Below are 15443 nucleotides of genomic sequence, written 5' to 3' on the forward strand. Positions count from 1 at the left end.
ACTGGCTTCCCCATTGTAGATAGAGGGTAGTGGTCAAAGGGACTTACTTCAGCTGGAGGACTGTAATTAAGGTGTTCCACAAGGATCTGTACAGGGACCTCTGCTGTTTTTGTGATATATATATAAAAATGACCTGGACAAAAGTTTAGATGGATGGGTCATTAAGTTTGGGGATGATGTGAAAATTGGTGGTTTTGTGGATAGTGTAGGAGACTGGCAAACAATACAACATGATACAGATCAGTTGCAGATTCAGTATTGAGCTTAACCCAGCTAAATGTGAAACACTGCATTTTGGTAGGTCAACTGCAAAAAAAAAGTACACTGTAGCCCTTTACAGGGTTGATGAACAGAGGGATCTTGGGGTATGTTCATAGCTCCCTGAAAATGACTACACATGCTGATAGGATGGTTAAGAAAGCATATGTTATGCTTGCCTTTATTAGTCAAGGCACTGAGTTCAAAAGTCGAGAAATTTCGTTGCAACTTTCTAAAAGACTAGTGTACAATGTCCTGTGTATGTTACTCAAAATGGGTTTTTTGGTTTGTTAAGAGTAGGAATGCTTCTTTGATAAGAAGTTGTTTTTGGAGTTGTTTTGCTTTATACTTGTTGATATGGTAATTGTATTCATTGTTAACCAATGGGGAATGTTATTTTGTCTTGTGAGGCTGGGAACTTGGGGGAGGGGTTTTTCGCGGGCTTTTGGTAGAGAGTGGGAGGAAGGTGGATGTGCGCTGCACTGCTCGGAAGACCACTGGGCATGGTCCTAGATGTGAAGACGTGGAGGTCGGAGGCAAGCGACGAGGGGTCGAATGGTTCGATGTTTGAGCTCCAACGATGTGCTCTAAACTGACTGAACTTTGATAAGTTGGCGCCTTTTTGTTTTGTTTGTTTCCCTTGCATATATATTGTATTGCCTAATACTCTTTTCATTTTAGTAAACTCTTTAAAGTGTATTTCATAACGGTATTTGTTGTGGGTTTGATACTGTGGGCGGGCGCGAGGCATAAACTCGATTCTCACAGCACCTGCGTGTACGGGAGGTGGGATTGGTGTGTGGCTGGATCTCCTTTTCCCCTAGACATATACCAGCCTGTTGGGTAAGTGTTACATTTGTGGGGTGCTCGTCCCGGATTGGATTGTCAGGGGCTGTGGAATCGTGCAGACAGCAGAGAGGAGATGGACAGAGATAAGATTGTCAGCTGGTGTGAATTTGAAGGTGTACCGGCGCAGTATTCCTGTGCAGTGAGCGGATTGAATTTTTGAGTTTCGGGAGACGCGATAGTGCGGGGCTTAAGTTCGGTGAAGGGTATTGGGCAGGTAGAATTGGTAGCTAGACGGTGTGGTAAAGAGGTAGTCTAGCTGGGTGTTGGTTTGTACGAGTGCTGACGTCAGGACATTGGAACTGCCAGCGATGGTCAGTGTTCCGGGGGAGGCGGGGCTCTGGGGGCTCCACACCCTCTCCGAGGATGAGGCTGAGGAGCTAGAGCTAGAGGTGGACCCCAGAGAGGTGCCTGGCACTAGTAAAGGGAGGTGGGAGGAGGGAGTCGTAACTAAGCCCCGCTCCCCAGGTAGGGTGGAAGCCTTGGAGCCTTGGAGCCGAGAGGCCACGGCTGAAGCTGGGGGTGTTCTCCGGAGTCAAGCCTACTCCGGACGGGGAGGTGGACTATGAGACCTGGATCGAGCATACGTCTTTGATGTTAGAGAAGTGGCCAGGCTCGGAGGAGGAGAAGAGGCAGCAATTGGTGGGAAGTTTGAGGGGTTTAGCAGCCAAAATAGTCTGGGAGTTGAAAGCTGAGAAGCCTGGGGCCTCAGTGGAGGAATGTATAGAAGTTTTGGAGGGAGCTTTTGGATTGTCAGGGGAACCCTGGCTGCTTTTAGCAGAGTTCCAATGCCTGGAACAACGGAGAGGAGAAAAGCTCTCCAAGTACATATTTCGGATGGAGGGGATGCTTACGGGGTTGTGGTGCCGGGGGGTAGTGAAGGCGCCTGACGTGGCTAGCGTGAGGATGAGTCAGATATTCAGTGGCTCTCTGGAGGAGGACAAGGTGGCATGGACTATCCGGCAGGCTTATAGGAAAGGCCCCCTTCCATCATTCGGGCAACTGATTAGAGAGGTGCGGGAGGAAGAGAGAGCGTTAGGGCGGAAAAGGAGCACGGGCCTACGGGAGTGATTTTCAGCGATACAGGAAGTGGTGGCTGGGTGGAGGATTGACAACCCCCCGGAGAGCAGGGAACCCCCTCTGGAGGGGAGGGACAGGGGAGGTACCCACTCCCGGGGGCGACCAGTGCAGTGGGTTGGGAGCGGGAGCCGTCCTGGGAGAGGAGGGGCGGCAGGCAGCGTGTGCTTTAACTGTGGGAAAGAGGGGCATTTCAGGTGGGACTGTGGGCGGCCGAGGGTGTGCTATAGCTGTGGAGAGGAGAGACACTTTAGGTGGGATTGTGAGAGACAAGGAGTCCCGCGGAGGACAAGCCCCCCTGCGACTAAGAAGGGAGAGGTGTCGGGAAACTTAGGAGAGGCTCAGTGAGGGAACGGACTGGAGCCTCTGGAGGAACACGTTCCCAGAGATCAGCCGGAAGACCACCGGGTGCCCACGCCTCTATTCCAGATGGGCTGGTAGGACCCCGTGCCAGTGTGGGTCTACGGACAGAGGGAGTTTACGCAAAAGCCGTTCTTGATACGGGATTGCAGGTGACCTTATTGTACCGGTCTTTCTACAATCAATATCTAAAGCATTTGCCCGTAACCCCAATTGACGCCCTGCAGATTTGGGGTCTGAGCGAGAGTGACTACCCGTACGATGGGTACCTATTGGTGAGATTGGAGTTCTCGGAGGGCGATGTGGGAGTGTCTGTAGCTATTGAGATGTTGGTGTGTCCTGACCCGATGGAAACTGGTGGTGCTGCCCTCCTGGTGGGGACTAACTCCCCTGTGGTGCGACGGCTCCTGGCAGCTTGTAAGGAGAAAGTGGGGGAAGACTTTCTGGAGACCCTCTCGGTGCATCCAGTGTTTCTAGCGGTGTTCGAAGAAGGGGTTGCCTCCCAAGGGCTGGACCCGGAGTGTAAATGAGGGACGTTGTGGTGTACGCAGGCGAGGCCCAAGGTGATCCGACCAGAGGAGGTAGCACTAGTGATGGGGACCCCCAGATTCCCAGGAGTGCCGATGGGGGAAGCCCTGTTAGTAGACACCCCAGACGATCTTGAAGGGGAGACATGATTTCTGGCGGGGGTGCTGGTGAGGCCCGAAGTGGAGAGACCAGAAGTGGTACATGCGAGGCGAATAGCTATAAGTGTCAGGAACACCACGGCAAGAGAAATCACCTTTAAGAGTGGAATGCCACTAGCACATCTGTTCCCAGTGACGGTAATGTCTAGCGCACCAGTGAGGACCCCTAACGGGGAGGGATCGGAGCATCGAAGGGTGCTGACCGCTGAAGCCTTTAACTTCGGGGATTCCCCAGTGTTGCCGGAGTGGAAACGCCGGCTAGTGGAGAAGATGCTGAAGATGGAAGCTATTTTTTCTCGGGACGAGTTTGATGTTGGCTGCTCCAAAGGCACTCGCCACACCATCCGGGAGGACACCCCGTTCCGAGAGAGATCCCGGCGGCTGGCTCTGGCAGATGTTGAGGATGTGTGGCAGCACTTGTGCAAGTTGAAGGAAGCCAGAATCATAGCTGAGTCTCGAAGTCCTTATGCGTCCCCAATAGTGGTGGCACGGAAGAAGAATGGGAGAGTGCGCATGTGTGTTGACTACAGGACTTGATCAGGGCGAACTGTCCCTGATCAATATACTGTCCCAAGAGTCGAAGATGCATTGGCCTGCCTGAGTGGTGCGAAGTGGTTCAGTGTGCTGGACTTAAGAAGTGGGTATTACCAGATCCCGATGAGTGCGACCGATAAAGAGAAGACCGCTTTTATCTGCCCGCTGGGGTTCTTTCAGTTCGAACGAATGCCCCAAGGTATATCGGGAGCCCCAGCCACCTTCCAGAGGCTCATGGAGAGAACTGTGGGGGATATGAATCTGTCAGAGGTGCTGGTGTAACTGGATGATTTGATAGTGTTCAGATCGACTTTGGAGGAACATGAGGAGAGGCTGTTGAAGGTGTTGGGCCGGATTAATGAAGAAGGGTTGAAGCTTTCCCTAGACAAATGCCAGTTCTGCAGGTCATCGGTTAGCTACGTTGGCCATATCATTTCACAAGAGGGAGTGGCTACTGATCCAACCAAGACAGAGGCTGTGACCACCTGGCTGAGACCCTAGAAAGTGGGCACTCTGCGCTCATTTTTGGGGTACTGTGGGTATTACCGCCGATTTGTGGAAGGATACACAAAAGTGTGTCATCCATTGACACAGCTGTTGTGTGGCTATCCCCCAGTGGGAAAGAAAAGGAAGGGGGACCAGAGACAGGATACTGGAACCCGCCGGAACCCTTTGACTCAAGATGGGATGATCGATGTGAAGAGGTGTTCTGATCTTTGAAAAGGTCACTGACCCAGGCCCCGGAAGCCCGATGTGCTGCACACGGATGCCAGCCGAGAGGGTCTAGGGGCTGTTCTGTACCAGGAGCATGGCAAAGCATTGAGGCCGGTAGCTTTTGTCAGCCGAAGCTTGTCGCCATCTGAGAGAAACTATCCCACTCACAAGTTGGAGTTCCTGGCACTGAAGTGGGCGGTGGTGGACAAGCTGGGCGATTACCTGTACGGAGCCAAGTTTGAAGTGAGAACGGATAACAATCTCCTCACTTATATTTTGACTTCGGCGAAGCTGGATGCCACAGAACATCGGTGGCTGGCAGCCTTGTCTGTATATGATTTCAGCCTGAGGTACCACCCCGGGAGCCGGGGGGACAGGAGAAGGACGAGGAGTGGGAGAGTGTCCCTGCCCCCCGAGTGCAGGCGATGTGTCAGTTTGCAATCACCGTGAAGGCCGAGGGAAGAGAGAGGATGGAAAGAGCCACTTGAGGGGTTTTGACGACGCCATACCGCTAGTTTACTGTGACCTGACCGCACTGGGGACTAAACAGTTGCTGGAACTGAGTCCGGGGGAAGTGGCAACTGCTCAGCAAAACGACCCGGGCATTGGCACAGTGTGGAGAGCGGTCGAGAAGGGGGATGGGGCGTTGGCTGAGAAGGCGAAACACCCATTCGTGCCTCTGTTATTGAAGGAGTGGTCTCGGTTAAAGTTAAAGAACCAAAACTTGTACCGGGTAACAGCGCCTCCAGACCAACCCCGCGGTTGGCAATTGGTCCTGCTGGAGGAGTATCGACAGGCTGTACTCCAGGTCTTACATGATGATTCTGGACACTTGGGGATGGAAAAGACCTATGGATTACTCAAAGACTGGTTCTACTGGCCCCAGATGAGGGGGGAAGTCGAAGAATACTGTAGGGGATGCAGTCGTTGCATCCGGAGGAAGACCCTGCCAGTGTCAGCGGCTCCACTGTCGCACTTGCAGAGTGCGGGACCTCTGGACTTGGTATGTATGGATTTCCTGTCGATTGAGCCTGACACCAGCAACACCGCGAATGTCTTGGTCATCACCGATCATTACACTCGCTATGCTCGGGCATTTCCCACTAAGGATCAGAAGGCGACGACAGTGGCGAAGGTGCTATGGGAGAAGTATTTTGTTCATTACGGCCTTCCCAAGCGAATCCATAGTGATCAGGGGCGGGACTTTGAGAGCCGCCCATGAATTACCGACTATGCTTGGGGTTGAGAAATCCAGGACTACCCCTTATCACCCACAGGGAGATCCTCAGTTAGAGAGGTTCAACAGGACCCTGTTGGATATGCTCGGGACGCTGGAGATTGGGCAGAAAAGTAGATGGAGTCGTCATATTGGACAATTGATTCACTGTTACAATTGTACTCGCAATGATGCTACAGGGTACTCGCCCTATTATCTAATGTTCGGGCGGGAAGCGAGGTTGCCAATTGACTTGTGTTTTGGGGGTGAAGTGGGTGAATTACCCAGGAAGTCCTATCTAAAGTATGTGTCCGACATGAAGAGGGAGTTACAGCGGGCATATGAGTTGGCCGAGGCAGCGGCTACCAAACAAAACCAGAGAAATAAGATGCGGTATGATCAAAAGGTGAAGTTTGTCCAATTATTGCCGGGCGACCGGGTCCTTTTACGGAATTTGGGACTCCCTAGTAAGCTCAAGCTGGCTGATCGATGGGCGGCCAGCCCCTATGTAATAGAGAGCCAGATGCTGAACCTGCCAGTTTACCAGGTGAAACCTGAGGTTGGGAAAGGGCCCATCAAGGTACTCCATCGGAATCACCTGCTGCCCCTGGGTCAAGCGGTGCAGGTGGATAAGGAGCCCGAGAGGGAGGATGCACCTAGTACAAGGACTCTGCAAGGGCGCGGAGAAAGGGAAGAGCCCGCTGCTGAAGAGCGGGGACGGGTCCCTCACCCGGGAATGGCTACCAATTTGGAAGAGGACAACTCAGGTGAGTGGCCCCTGTTCCCATTCGCTGGCGCTCCAGTACCAGAAGAGGAGGCTCCTGGCTCTTCCCATACTGAGTTGGGTGGGAAGAGGGAAGGTCTTGAGGGTCAGATGGAGAGGCAGCCAACATTGGGGGGAGAGACTGTGGAACCAGAGCGTGAGCCGGAGAGATTTCAGGTGAGGGTCTGTCAGGTAGACCTGGGGAGTCCGAGACAGTGGGTTTGCAGGTGAAGAGGGAGCCCAGTGGGGCAGAAGGAGTATGGAGATCTCAGAGGATTAGGCGCCCCCCGGAGCGGTTGACATATGTGGTGCCAGGAGAACTGAGTGTGATTTCTACTGCTCTGGGTAGTTATGTCACTGTTTTCTGCACCTGGGTTGGGTTTTGTGTGTTGCAAGAAGCGTTGGGGAACTCTGGTAATGCCATGAGGGCATGACATTTGCTGGTGGGGAGAGAATGCACAATGTCCTGTGTATGTTACTCAAAATGGGTTTTTTGGTTTGTTCAGAGTAGGAATGCTTCTTTGATAAGTGTTTCTCTCACAGTTGTTTTGCTTTATACTTGTTGAAATGGTAATTGTATTCATTGTTAACCAATGGGGAATGTTATTTTGTCTTGTGAGGCTGGGAACTTGGGGGAGGGGTTTTTTGCGGGCTTTTGGTAGAGAGTGGGAGGAAGGTGGACGTGCGCTGCACTGTTCGGAAGACCACCGGGCGTGGTCCTAGGTGCGAAGACGTGGCGGCTGGAGGCAAGCGACGAGGGGTCAAATGGTTCGACGTTTGAGCTCCAACGATGTGCTCTAAACTGACTGAACTTTGATAAGTTGGCGCCTTTTTGTTTCGTTTGTTTCCCTTGCATATATATTGTATTGCCTAATACTCTTTTCATTTTAGTAAACTCTTTAAAGTGTATTTCATAACGGTATTTGTTGTGGGTTTGATACTGTGGGCGGGCGCGAGGCATAAACTCGATTCTCACAGCACCTGCGTGTACGGGAGGTGGGATTGGTGAGTGGCTGGATCTCCTTTTCCCCTAGACATATACCAGCCTGTTGGGTAAGTGTTACACTAGTTTGGCTGCATTGGGAGTAGTGCAATATAGTTCTGGTTGCCCCATTATAAGAAGGATGCTGAGGCTTTGGAGAGGGTTTTGAAGAGGTTTACCAGAATGCTACCTGGATCAGAGGGCATGTGCTGTAATAAGAGTTTGAACAAACCTGGGTTGTTGTCTCTGGAGCTGCAGAGGCTGAGGGGGGAGATCATATAGAGGTTTATAAGATTATGAGAGGCATAGTGTAGATAGCCAGTGTCTTTTCTCCAGGGTTCAAATGTCTAAAGCCATAGGGCATTCATTTATGATGCGAGTGCAATTTCAAAGAAGGTGCGAGGGGCAGGTTTATTGTGTTTTTTTTTCAACACAGAATGGAGGGCGGCTGGAATGTGTTGCCTGGGGTGGTTGGAGAGGCACAGACAGATATATTAAGGGCTTTTAAGAGAGTTTAGATAGCACATGAATGAGAGGGAAATGGAATGATAGGGACATTGTACAGGCAGAAGGGATTAGTTTGTTTGGCTATTTGATTACAAATTTAATTGGTTCAGCACAACATTTTGGGCCGAAGGGCCTATTCTGTGTTCTGGACTCAATACTGAAAATCCACAGTATCTTTTAGTGCATTTACCAGAATTAGTTCTGCTGTCAGATTATCCATTTGTAATATTTGTGTTCCTTTTTCCACAGATCTGCCTGATTTGTTGGGTACTTCTGGCAGAGTTGTGGTATCAAGTTTCAACAACACCCCAAACTTGCACTTCACAACTTGAACATGCACTTTTTTTTCTGTCTCACACCTGCTCACATTAATCTAGTGTTTCATAAATGTTGAGATTATCTGATAGGAAAATTTCCTTTGTTTACGTTGCACCCATGGTTGAGTCAGAAACAGGTTTAATATCACCAGCATACAGTGGAATGCAAAAGTTTGGGCACCCCTGGACAGAATTTCAGTTACTGTGAATAGCTAAGCGAGTAAAAGATGACCTGATTTCCAAAAGGCATAAAGTTAAAGATGACACATTTGTTTAATATTTTAAGCAAGATTACTGACGAGGGGTCTTGGCCCGAAATGTCAACAGTGCTTCTCCTTATAGATGCTGCCTGCCCTGCTGCATTCCACCAGCATTTTGTGTATGTTGTTTTACTTTTCTATATCCATCTTTTACAGTTTCAAAATAACAAAAAAGGAAAAGGGCCTGAAGCAAAAGTTTGGGCACCCTGCATGGTCAGTACTTAGTAATACCCCATGTGTCAAGTCAAGTCACTTTTATTGTCATTTCGACCATAACTGCTGGTACAGTACATAGTAAAAATGAGACAATGTTTTTCAGGAAGTATTTGGCAAGTATCACAATTTGTATACACTTTCTGTAGCCAGCTAAGAGTCTTTCAATTCTTGTTTGGGGGATTTTCGCCCATTCTTCCTCGCAAAAGGCTTCTGGTCCTGTGAGATTCTTGGGCTGTCTTGCATGCACTGCTCTTTTGAAGTCTATCCACAGATTTTTGATGATGTTTAGGCTGGGGGACTGTGAGGACCATGGCAAAACCTTCAGCTTGCGCCTCGTGAGTTAGTCCGTTGTGGATTTTGAGGTGTGTTTGGGATCATTATCCTGTTGTAGAAGCCATCTTCTTTTCATCTTCAGCTTTTTTTACAGATGGTTTGATGTTTGCTTCCAGAATTTACTGGTACTTAGTTGAATTAATTCTTCCCTCTACCAGTTAAATGTTCGCCATGCCACTGGCAGCAACACAAGCCCAAAGCATGATCGATCCACCCCCGTTCTTAACAGCTGGAGAGGTGTTCTTTTCATGAAATTATATAACCATAACAGCACGGAAACAGGCCATCTCAGCCCTTCTAGTCCATGCCAAACACTTACTCTCACCTAGTCCCACTGACCTGCACTCAGCCCATAACCCTCCATTCCTTTCCTGTCCATATACCTATCCAATTTTACTTTAAATGACAATATCAAACCTGCCTCTATCACTTCTACTGGAAGCTCGTTCCACACAGCCAACACTCTGAGTAAAGAAGTTCCCCCTCGTGTTACCCCTAAACTTTTGCCCCCTAGCTCTCAACTCATGTCTGCTTGTTTGAATCTCCCCCACTCCCAATGGAAAAAGCCTATCCATGTCAACTCTATCTATCCCCCTCATAATTTTAAATACCTCTATCGAGCCCCCCCTCAACCTTCTATACTCCAAAGAATAAACACCTAACTTGTTCAATCTTTCTCTGTAACTTGGGTGCTGAAACCCAGGTAACATTCTAGTAAATATTTTCTGTACACTCTCTATTTTGTTGATATCTTTCCTATAATTCGGTGACCAGAACTGTACACAATACTCCAAATTTGGCCTTACCAATGCCTTGTACAATTTTAACATTACATCCTAACTCCTATACTCAATGCTCTGATTTATAAAGTCCAGCATACCAAAAGCTTTCTTCACCACCCTATCCACATGAGATTCCACCTTCAGGGAACTATGCACCATTATTCCTAGATCACTCTGTTCTACTGCATTCTTCAATGCCCTACCATTTACCATGTATGTCCTATTTTGATTAGTCCTACCAAAAAGTAGCACCTCCCACTTATCAGCATTAAACTCCATCTGCCATCTTTCAGCCCACTCTTCTAACTGGCCTAAATCTCTCTGTAAGCTTTGAAAACCTACTTCATTATCCACAACGCTACCTATCTTAGTATCATCTACATACTTACTAATCCAATTTACCACCCCATCATCCAGATCATTAATGTATATGACAAACAAAATTGGACCCAGTACAGATCCCCGAGGCACACCACTAGTCACCGGCTTCCAACTTGACAAAGAGTTATCCACTACTACTCTCTGGCATCTCCCATCCAGCCACTGTTGAATCCACTTTACTACTTTAATATTAATACCTAACGATTGAACCTTCCTAACTAACCTTCCATGCGGAACCTTGTCAAAGGCCTTACTGAAGTCCATATAGACAACATCCACTGCTTTACCCTCGTCAACTTTCCTAGTAACCTCTTCAAAAAATTCAATAAGATTTGTCAAACATGACCTTCCACACACAAATCCATGTTGACTGTTCCTAATCACACCCTGTCTATCCAGGTAATTATATATACCATCTCTAAGAATACTTTCCATTAATTTACCCACCACTGATGTCAAACTTACAGGCCTATAATTGCTAGGTTTACTCTTAGAACCCTTTTTAAACAATGTAACAACATGAGCAATTTGCCAATCCTCCGGTACCATCCCCGTTTCTAATGACATTTGAAATATTTCTGTCAGAGCCTCTGCTCTTTCTACACTAACTTCCCTCAAGGTCCTAGGGAATATCCTGTCAGGTTCCGGAGACTTATCCACTTTTATATTCTTTAAAAGTGCCAGGACTTCCTCTTCTTTAATCATCATAGTTTTTATAACTTCCCTACTTGTCTCCCTTACCTTACACAATTCAATATCCTTCTCCTTAGTGAATACCGAAGAAAAGAAATTGTTCTAAATCTCCCCCATCTCTTTCGGCTCCACACATAGCTGTCCACTCTGATTCTCTAAGGGACCAATTTTATCCCTCACTATCCTTTTGCTATTAATATAACTGTAGAAACCCTTTGGATTAATTTTCACCTTACTTGCCAAAGCAATCTCGTATCTTTTAGCTTTTCTAATTTCTTTCTTCAGATACTTTTTACATTCTTTATATTCCTCGAGCACCTCATTTACTCCATACTGCCTATATTTTTATTGTAGATATCTCTCTTTTTCTGAACCAAATTTCCAATATTCCTTGAAAATCATGACTCTCTCAAACTCTTAACCTTTCCTCTCAACCTAACAGGAACATAAAGATTCTGTACCCTCAAAATTTCACCTTCAAATGACCTCCATTTCTTTATTACATCCTTCCCATAAAACAAGTTGTCCCAATCCACTCCTTCTAAATCCTTTTGCATCTCCTCAAAGTTAGCCTTTCTCCAATCAAAAATCTCAACCCTGGGTCCAGTCCTATCCTTCTCCATAATTATATTGAAACTAATGGCATTGAGATCACTGGACACAAAGTGCTTCCCAACACATACCTCCGTCACCTGACCTGTCTCATTCCCTAACAGGAGATCCAACACTGCCCCTTCTCTAGTCGGTACCTCTATGTATTGCTGTAAAAAACTATCCTGCACACATTTTACAAACTCCAAACCATCCTGCCCTTTTACAGTATGGGCTTCCCAGTCTATGTATGAAAAATGAAAATCTCCCACAATCACAACCCTGTGCTTACTACAAATATCTGCTATCTCCTCACAAATTTGCTCCTCCAATTCTTACTCCCCATCAGGTGGTTTATAATACACCCCTATAAGTGTTACTACACCTTTCCCATTCCTCAATTCCATCCAAATAGCCTCCCTAAATGAGCCCTCTAATCTATCCTGCCAGAGCACCGCTGTAATATTTTCTCTAACAAGCAATGCAACACCTCCCCGTTCACCCCTCTGATTCTATCACACCTGAAGCAACGAAATCCAGGAATATTTAGTTGCCAATCACACCCCTCCTGCAACCATGTTTCACTAATAGCTACAACATCATATTTCCATGTATCAATCCATGCTCTCTCATCCACCTTTCTTACAATGCTCCTAGCATTAAAATAAATGCATTTAAGAAATTCTCCACCTTACTCTCTGTTATCACTAACTGTGCAAACAACTTTACTATTTTCTTTTTCTTCCTTCCCCCACACATCTGTTCCTACACTCTGGTTCCCCTCCCCCCTTGTATCTAGTTTAAATCCACTGGAGCCTCTCTAGCAAACCTACCTGCAAGACTATTTGTCCCCCTCCAGTTCAGATGTAAACCGTCTCACTGGAACAGGTCCCACTTTCCCTGGAAAACTGCCCAATTATCTATAAATCCGAAGCCCTCCCTCCTGCACCATATCTTCAGCCACGTGTTGATCTGCGCTATCTTACTATTTCTAAACCCACCTGCACATGGCACTGGTAGCAATCCTGAGATTGCTATCCTGGAGGTCCTGTCCTTTAACTTGGCACCTAACTCCCTAAACTTACCTTTCAGGACCTCCTCCCTCTTGAGAATACTGAGAACTTGATCCGAGATATCGTGGACCCTGGCACCAGGGAGGCAACAGACCATCTGGGATTCTCGATCTCTTCCACAGAATCTCTTATCTGTCCCCCTAACTATCGAATCCCCTATCACTACTGCTCTCCTCTTTTCCCTCCTTCCCTTCTGAGCTGAGGGTCCAGTCTCGGTGCCAGAGATGCAACCACTGCAACTTGTCCCTGGTAGGTCATCCCCATCAACAGTATCCAAAATAATATACTTATTGGTGGGAACAGCCACAGGGGTGCTCTGTTCATGCTGTCTATTCCCCTTCCCTCTCCTGACAGTCACCCAGCTACCCATCTCCTGACTCTTAGGGGTGACTATCTCCCTGTAATTCCTGTCTATTTCTGCCTCTGCCTCCCGAATGATCCGAAGTTCATCCAGCTCCAGCTCCAGTTCTCTAACATGGTTTGTCAGGAACTGCAGCTGAATGCACCTTTTACAGGTGTAGTCATCAGGGACAATTGTGCTCGCCCTGACTTCCAACATACTGCAAGCAGAGCACTCAACTGCCCCAACTGCTGCCTCCATTACCTATTCCTAAGATAATTAGATTAATTAAAAGAGTTTACCCGGCCTTACCTCACTGGGAGCAAGCTCGTCCTCAGCCTCTGCTTGCCAAAGCCTCTCGAGCCAAAGCCTTCCTACTCTGTCTCCCTCTACTCCGTCACCGCTCCATTAATCTGCTCGCTTTTAAAATTCTTCCACTGCCTCACAGGCCGATTTTCACATGTTTGCGCAGTTGTACCCCGTTCAAACTGCTGAAGAAATGACTGCCCCTTCTCAATCTGCTCACTTTTTAAATTCTCCCGCTGCCTCACAGGCCGATTTTCACATGTTTGCGCAGTCGTGCCCCATTCAAACTGCCGAAGAAATTCTACACCCTTTTTTCTCCAAACATACCTTTGCTCATTGCAGCCAAAAAGTTCTATTTTAACTTCTTCAGTCCACAGGACATGTTTGCAAAATGCATCAGGCTTGTTTAGATGTTCCTTTGAACTTTTTGAATAGAAGCAGCCTAAATCTTTAAACTTTACACAACAGTACTGTGGGAGCATATTCTTCAGAATAACGTCAGTGGTTCCAGAACCACAACCACTTCTCAAGATCAATTAAGTTTAAGCAGTGGGATCTTGAATGAATTGGGTATGACATTCACATTGATATAAATGTGATCAGAATATGGTTTACTTAGCAGCATGATTTTCTATAAAGTATCTCTCGATTATATTTGTTATTCAGCATGGTCACATAACTAAAGTGTTCATGGGTCTAAAGCTTCTACTCGCGTATGAAAAATTTGAAAAGGAGCAAAGGTGTGTTTGCGCATTTAAAGAAGCTATGCAAAAAGGGCCTGGTAAGTAGATCTGTATCTTTCCTGTGTTTCTGTTGGTAATCTTATCTGTAAGAATCTCTCTTTTCATTCTTTTTGTGTGGTGGAAAGGCTCAATAAAAAATATCAAGCAAAGTTGTTTGTATCAGTTAATTATTTCAGTCGATGATAACTTATCATAGGTGGTTCCTTGGGTCAAACAAAGCTACAATATTGAATATTCAACCTTCTCTGTTGTAATACTGCACCTCTGTTCCATTAAGCCGCCTCCTAGAGTTGAGTTAAAATAATACTTAGTGAGGAATCTGGTTATCAATCATCAACATAAGAGTATATAGATGATAATTGGTTATGTGGACATCTGGAGGCTGAACTCTGACATCATTGACTCCACTGAAGATATTGTTAGAAGGATTTACTCTAAATATCTATTGACAAAGGTCCTCTTCCAATTTGTTCCTATTATTCTTCCTACAATCAAAAACAAAAGCCTGGAAACGTGATTCACTTTACACGCTTAAGTGAAGGTAAACATTTATAAATAAAATTCACAACTGTCTTCATTATGCCAGCAATACCTGCAGTGAGCTGATTGGTGTTCAATGACCAAGGCTTCAAACTCACTACCAAGCTATTGGTGAAATTAGTATCAGTGATGACCGCCTTTATGTTTGGATTGAAGACATGTACAATAAGACCTCAAAACACTGGAGAAAAATCATCAATACAGTCTCTGTGAAATGCTGCAAATCCACTGGTAGAATAAATAAACCAATGTCTGCCCTTCCTAGACCAACTTCCCCAGTTCAGAGGGTTGGTCATGTTCGAACAGTTCATATGGAAAACAGATACTTGTCTCCAAACTGCTGTTATCTCAGGATTTTTCCAAGAGACAGAGAAAGCAGTCAAGAATGTTCTCAAAGACCCCTTGTAAAATGCAGTATTCCCACTGACAATAAAATGCATAGCCTATGAGAGCTCAAATCAAAGAGTCACTGAACACTTTGCATCTCTATCACAGACGAGTTAAGAGGTGAAGTGAAAACAGTGTAACTTTCCTAACAACTGAGCCAATCATTAGACAAACGAGCAGAATTAGGCCCTATGGCCCATCAAGTCTGCTTTGCCATTTCATCATGGCTAATCCATCTTCTTCTCAACCCCATTCACAAATTTTCTAGCACATGCTACTGATGATAAACATGATTCTGATTCTCCTGCCTTCTCCCTATAGCCTTTCACGCCCTGACCAATCAAGAACCTATCAACCTCTGCCTTAAATACACCCAAGGATCTGGCATCCACAGCCGCCTGTGACAATGAATTCCATTGGTTCACCACACTCTGGCTAAAAAAATTCATCTTAATCTCCATTCTAAGTGGACATTCCTATATTCTGAGGCTGTGCCCTCCGGTCCTAAACACCACCACCACTGGAAGAATCCTCTCCA

At 46.7% G+C, this 15443-nt stretch overlaps 1 protein-coding gene across 4 annotated transcripts in view; it reads right to left on the reverse strand.

Annotated features, from left to right (window-relative positions):
• Window positions 1–15443, reverse strand: part of wdpcp (WD repeat containing planar cell polarity effector) — a 203293-nt gene that overhangs the window by 19537 nt on the left and 168313 nt on the right. The window lies entirely within an intron of this gene.

Source organism: Hypanus sabinus, chromosome 12 (assembly GCF_030144855.1).
Source record: "Hypanus sabinus isolate sHypSab1 chromosome 12, sHypSab1.hap1, whole genome shotgun sequence".
Taxonomy (NCBI): Eukaryota; Metazoa; Chordata; class Chondrichthyes; order Myliobatiformes; family Dasyatidae; genus Hypanus; species Hypanus sabinus.